General features: G+C 36.6%; 1 long non-coding RNA gene across 1 annotated transcript; it reads right to left on the bottom strand.

Annotated features, from left to right (window-relative positions):
• Positions 1–658: 658 nt before the first annotated feature.
• Positions 659–6,477, bottom strand: LOC127542859 (uncharacterized). The gene is made up of 2 exons (XR_007948828.1): positions 5,847–6,477; positions 659–2,917 (listed from the first exon to the last, which is right to left on the bottom strand). It is a non-coding gene; the product is annotated as an uncharacterized LOC127542859 (long non-coding RNA).
• Between the last annotated feature and the right edge of the window lie 217 nt (positions 6,478–6,694).

Below are 6,694 nucleotides of genomic sequence, written 5' to 3'. Positions count from 1 at the left end.
AAGACTAAAGAATTAAGGAAGGAAAGAAAGAACAAGTAGAAAAGAAAAAAAGAAAAAGAAAGGAAAGAGAAAGAGATGAAGAAAAAAGAAGAAAAAAGAATGCAAGAAAATATGGAAAAGAAAAATAGGAGGAAAGGAGGGAAAAAGAAAGAACAAAAAAGAAATAAAGGAAGGAAAAAAAGAAAAATGAAGAATTGCAGGAAAGAAAAAGAAGAAAAAGGAAAAAAGAACAAAGGAAAAATGGGAAGGAAGGAAAGAAAGAAAGAAAAGGAAAAATTGAGGGAGGGATGGAGGGAAGGAAGAAGGAAAGAAGGAAGGAAGAAAAGAGTAAAGAAAGAGAAAAAGCAAAAAAAAAGGAAAGGAAGGAAAAAAAGAGACATGAAGAATAGAAAGAAGGAAACAAAGAATGCAAGAAGAAAAGAGGAAAAAGAAGTAGGAAGAAAGGAGGAGAAAGAAAGAAAAAAGTAAAGGAAGGAAAAAAGAAAAATGAGGGATGAAGCAAAAATAGAGGATAGAAAGAGGCAGGAAGGAAAAAAAGAACAAAGAAAAACATTAAGAAAGGAAAGAAAAAAGGAAAGAAATGAAGAAGGAAAAAAGGAAGGAAGTGTGAGGGATGTAGAAGACCCTTACCCAAAATGACTACTCAGAGATCACTCAGTAGAAGGCAGAAAAGTTGTTTATTGAAAAACCTCCGGAGGATGAGCCGTCCCATCGCAAGATAAGCTCGCGGTAGGAGGGCTAAAGAAGTAGTAAAGATACATAGCTTTTATACAAGAAATTACATCACAAGTAAGAGAACATTGAGAAGGGGAGGGGGAGGCAGCTAATTGGTTGTTGCTATTTGGGGAGATTGGAATGGAAGGTTTCTGTTTCCCTGAAATCTCCTGATTTCTGGGAAACAAAGTCAGGCCTTCAGGCTTAATCAAGCAGACAGTGGTCCAGCTAATAGACTAAATATTGATAAATGTCAAATACCAATAAATGTCATCAGTTCAGGTTAAGTAAATATGTTTCTAGCTGGCCAAGGCTCAAGTAGATATGAGCCTGCACATATACAGGTCATAGGGGAGACACAGAAATAATAAAATACAGAAAAAGAATTCATACATCCCTGTAAGTTCTTCACCTTATCTATTCCCCACAGCTCCCCCCTTCTAATATGTAAATGATTTTTATCACATTTCTATGAAGAACTTACACACTTTTCAAAATCAGTTAATATATCTATACATTGTTTATCAAGTTCACAATCAAGATCATCCCTCTTTAATACATTCCAGTCTTTTCTCTGAAGAATCATCATTTTAATAGCATTTTCTATATGCAATATTTTGATAGGGACCACTGAACTATTCTGGTTACTAATGTAATTATACAGGGTAGACATAGCAGCAACAGGATAATACCATTGATTGCAATAAGTTCATACCATAAAAATTGCTTCCACCAACTATCTTAGAAACAGTTATCATAGAACAGATTGGCATTTGACAAACATAAAAATAAAAAGACAGATAAAGATGACAATCTAGGGGAACTGAGGCACAACATTACACACTCTTCTTCTGAATTATTGAATTATTGAATTACCTCCCTAAGATACCTGGGAGGTCTCAGCACCATAATTTTGACCAATCCAATGTGAGGCAAATAAATCAAAATGAAACTAGAAAATGTAAGGACTTATGGCAAGGACAAGTCTCTTCCTGACAACCCCAGAGTTATCAGCAGTACAAAGGCCCTCATCTCAGCCATAGAATCCAGTTTGAGATGGACAGTTCACTGTGTTAGGTGGTCTGCAGTCATTTGTGCACTTAACTCAGCTTCTGCTTATATAGGGAGTAGCGGGGCTCGAGACAGTCATGCTGCCCATTCATAGGGGCAACCCACTCCAGGGGAGAAGGGTGAGGCTTAGAGTAGCTCCACCTGTCCCCACCCAGGGGGACAGACAGGGCTGCTACTAGAATACAGATTTCTGAGCAGAGCTATCAGAGCATGCACAGTTAGAACATGAAGGCAGGCAAACCCCAAACTTTAGAGGCTTGATCTCAAAAGGGCAATGTTATTAAAAATGCTGAGGTACCAGTTAAGAAACTGGGGTTACAGGGCTGGAGATTGCCAGTCCCAAGACAAATGTCTTAATCTTAATCTTCTTTAAAACAGAATAGTTCCCAAAACTGAGTCTGCCAGGGCAATTCCACAGAATGAGGGGTTTCAAAGCTAAAACATAGTAAAAACAAAAAAGATTGCTTAAGGACTTCCAATTTAATCTGAACTGGTGGTATAGGGGATGGGGCAGAAGTACGAAAGGCAAAAGTGAAAGAAAACTAAGGGTTCCCACTCTTTTAGGTATTTTGAGAAAAATCCACCAGTTTCCCTAGTTCCCTATCTCTTCCTCTCCTTTTTTTTTCCTCATGGAAAGGAATCATCCAAAAAAAAATAATAATAAATAGTCAAATAACCATCCACATATAAATCCCAAGAGTGAATTAAAGTTCCTACATACATAACAGTCTAGTACAGGAGGAGTTTCCTAAAATCAATCAAATCAAATCAAATCAAATACCTTAAACAATTACATATTCTGAAGTGAACATAGATATTATAAACATTTTATAGCTTCCTTAACAGCAATAGTTACCATTTTTAATAATTTCCATCCCAAATCTTAAACACACAGTAATGTTTGCATTTTTTTCTAACTCTAGTAATAGAATTGTAATTTTAACAATATCAACCACTTTCCCACTTCCCCCATATCAGTCCAAATTACATCAGGAGCACTGGCGATGGTCTCGATCTTAGCTGCTTCAGCATGAGAAATGGGCGAAGGTGCTCAATCCATGCAAGGGTGTGGGTGTGGTGTCAATCTAAGCTTCAGATGGGCCGATCCATGTCTCAGAAGAGATTCAATAATCTGTAATTTGACCAAAATCTAGAACAAAAAAACTAAATCTAACAAAGTTAGAACAGTCTGGACCTGCAACAACATGTGGGGAGGCCAGTATAGATTGGCCAGCAGTTCCTGTGTGAAGGAATAAGCTTGCTTCACAGGATAGGCAGACAGCTATAGTTCCAATAAATAGCAGTTAGGTTTCACAGACCATTGTAAATTGTCCTCTTATCATTTAAAAAAAACATTTTAAAAATAAAACACAAATATCCTGTAACAGACAGATGACCAGGCTAAATACTTATTTGCCTAAGTATTTAGGCTATAAAGATTACATATAACCAGATTGGAAACAGCAAGGTATGACATATTTGAATTACATTAATAGTTCTTATTAACTATTGTTCTGATCATAGAAATCAGTCACAGGAGGAAAAAATGCAAGAACATAACTATAACATAATATAAGCAGTTAAAACTCAATCTTCAGCACACTGAAGAGTGGAGCTTTAAAACTTCCAAATAGCATTAATTACAAGCCCAAAGAATTTTGTCTTCAAAGTTTCAAATAAATCTCAGTTATTTACCATGACCTTATATCAATAACAGTAAGAAATTTATCCCAGAAAATTCACACAATTCTTATATACCCAAGTAGATGTTGCATCTTGAATAAATTTAATATACCAATCATTTTGCTTTTAAAATACCCAATATACAGAAAAATCCCAAATTACATATGGTTCACAACAAAAACATTTTCAAAAGGAAGAAGGCAAAAACTATTATCCTTAAAGTCCCATTTCAGATAATTGGCATCAATACAGTTAATTAAAACTTCCTATTTTCACATAAAAAGAATCTGAAAAGTTCTTGAAAACATCAATTAAACTTTTTGAAATAACCCTTTCAAACTATATACCACATTTCTGATCATATTCTTTAATATTCATAACCATTATGTATCTAAAGAAACAAATATTCAATCAGTTAACATCTTGTAAGAGCAATTTGTCTCTTTAAATAACCATTTGTTTTCTTCAGCCAAAGGAACAAAGCGGCTGCCGCTTTCCACTGCTGCTCGCTTTCTCTCCTCCCACAAAAACACATCCCTTCTCACAGCCATCTCTCTGTGACTACCCTTTCCAACCAGTTCCTTCTTTTTCCCACTGATGACTTCTTGAAATCATTTGTTTCTATTAATCAATCCTTCTTAAATTACCTTCATTCTCCTATCCCATCTCTCTGTCTCTCTCTCTCTTCCCAATGCTTACTTGCTCAAAATTTATTACATACTTTAAACACTCCTAAACCAAAAATCCTTCCGACTAGATGCTCTATTTAAACTATTAATTGCTTTTGTAAATCAATCTCTTTTCCCTTGTCTTTAAATCATATTTTTTTTAAACTTTAAACTTCAAGATTCGCAATTAATTTTGAATCAAATTTCATAAAACTTATAATATAGTTTACAAATTACTCAATACTTTTAAAAAGCAACATACCATTTAAGTAGGGAGATACAAACATAAGCCCTCCCTAAGGTAAGCTACTGGCATTTTGTTTAATAACCTATATTTCAATTTGAAGTCCAACCAAATAATAAAAAAAAAGAAAAGTTTTTCTCTTCAGTTGTAAAGGCCACAATACTCGAAAAATTCTTAAGATTTTATACTCAGAATAAATCTAACATGTGTAAGGCAACAGTAAATTATTTCCCCCAATTTTAATTTTATTCCAATTTCAAAATTATAGTACCTCTTTAAAATATAGTAAATTCCCAAAACTCTTAATCAAATATTGCAAACAATTACCCAGTTTAGTCTTCTTAAACTTTCTGTTCTCTAATTCCATGAAGGCAAATTTACTAATAATGATTTTTCTTTCTTTTCCTGCAAATTTTTTTCTTTAGAAGTATGCCTAGTTTTCCCACAGGTCCAACAGGTCATTACGCCCCTGTGTTCAACTATTTACCTCTCTGACTCTATTTTTATTCCTCCCTTCCAATATCTGCAGTTTCTTATTTCCGATCTTAAATTTTCCAATCTTAACACACACACCAATTTAAAGTTATTTTACTTCAGTTTGTGAAATTTCCTAAAATTTACCTAGATACTTTATTCCCATGTCTTTTCTTTAGTAACCAGGAAAGAGTTAAGCACCAATCCTTGTTTTACCTTGAGAATTCTTTTCTCTGGCTGAGTCCTGATAACAGGCTCCTTGTTTATAGGAGCGATAGCCACTGTTCTTCTATTTTCTCAAAACTTTCCAAACTTTCAATCTATGTTTTTATTTTTCCCCCTTCTTTCCCTCCTCCCGCAAAGCCACTGCCAGAGACAGAGGGAGAGAAAGAGAAAAAAAGATTTTCTTTCCTTGAGAAGCCCAAAACTAGTTCCCAAATTCTAAGACCAATACATTCTGAGCCACTCTGAAAGAATTACTACTCTGAATGAATTCCAGTTCCCACAATTCAGCCTGATATTTTTCTAAGCCTGTAACACAGAGCTGAATTCTTATCTCTTATGAGCTTTCTAACTTTTAACACAGAACAAAGGCAATGCAAAGCAGACATACACACAGACATTCACAAAACTCTATTTTCACCTTTTACATACAGATTTAAGTCTGATATACCCAAATAATCCTGGGATACACATCCTCCCAGTTTTCTTCCCTTGTATATCTGGAAGTTCATTCCAGTCTTGAATTTCCTAGCTAACGTCCTGATACAAATTTTCGGACTGCTTCTATACCACCCTGGACCCGATCCAGGTGTTGGCGGAGGCCCTATGTTACCCTCACGCCCCCACAGCCACCCGAGAGCTTCCTTAGGAAAAGTCCTTTATTGTTGGGGTTAACAGCAGTCCACACCAAAAATAAATTTAAGAGGGCTAATCCCTCAGGGTCTCCCTCGACCCAGCCAATAAACCCCCAGACTTCCCAAGAGCTTTACCTCGAGAACATATGTTTCTTTTCAGGCTGCAAATGCCGGCCATCAGGACTCTACTTCTTTCAATCTTCAATTCTGCGTTCCACTGAGTATTCCTGCTTTGGGTCGTTGTCTAAGAGGGGAGGGAGGCTGCTCACCCAGAGCCAGAGACCATGGAGAAAACTACTCCGTGGGCGCCTGTCCCTGTTCGGGGTGCACATAGCCATCTCCCCCAAAGACCCCATCCTGGACGAGCCCCCATCTGTGAGGGATGTAGAAGACCATTACCCAAAATGACTACTCAGAGATCACTCAGTAGAAGGCAGAAAAGTTGTTTATTGAAAAACCTCCGGAGGATGAGCCGTCCCATCGCAAGATAAGCTCGCGGTAGGAGGGCTAAAGAAGTAGTAAAGATACATAGCTTTTATACAAGAAATTACATCACAAGTAAGAGAACATTGAGAAGGGGAGGGGGAGGCAGCTAATTGGTTGTTGCTATTTGGGGAGATTGGAATGGAAGGTTTCTGTTTCCCTGAAATCTCCTGATTTCTGGGAAACAAAGTCAGGCCTTCAGGCTTAATCAAGCAGACAGTGGTCCAGCTAATAGACTAAATATTGATAAATGTCAAATACCAATAAATGTCATTAGTTCAGGTTAAGTAAATATGTTTCTAGCTGGCCAAGGCTCAAGTAGATATGAGCCTGCACATATTATACAGGTCATAGGGGAGACACAGAAATAATAAAATACAGAAAAAGAATTCATACATCCCTGTAAGTTCTTCACCTTATCTATTCCCCACAGAAGGAATAAAGGGAAGAAGGGAGGGAGGGAAGAAGAAAGGAAAGAAGAAGGGAAGGGAGGAAGGAAG

The sequence above is a fragment of the Antechinus flavipes genome, chromosome X (genome assembly GCF_016432865.1).
Source record: "Antechinus flavipes isolate AdamAnt ecotype Samford, QLD, Australia chromosome X, AdamAnt_v2, whole genome shotgun sequence".
In the NCBI taxonomy this organism is placed as follows: Eukaryota; Metazoa; Chordata; class Mammalia; order Dasyuromorphia; family Dasyuridae; genus Antechinus; species Antechinus flavipes.
Note: the sequence above shows the minus strand (reverse complement) of the source record. Positions and strands in the feature narration are given on the sequence as shown.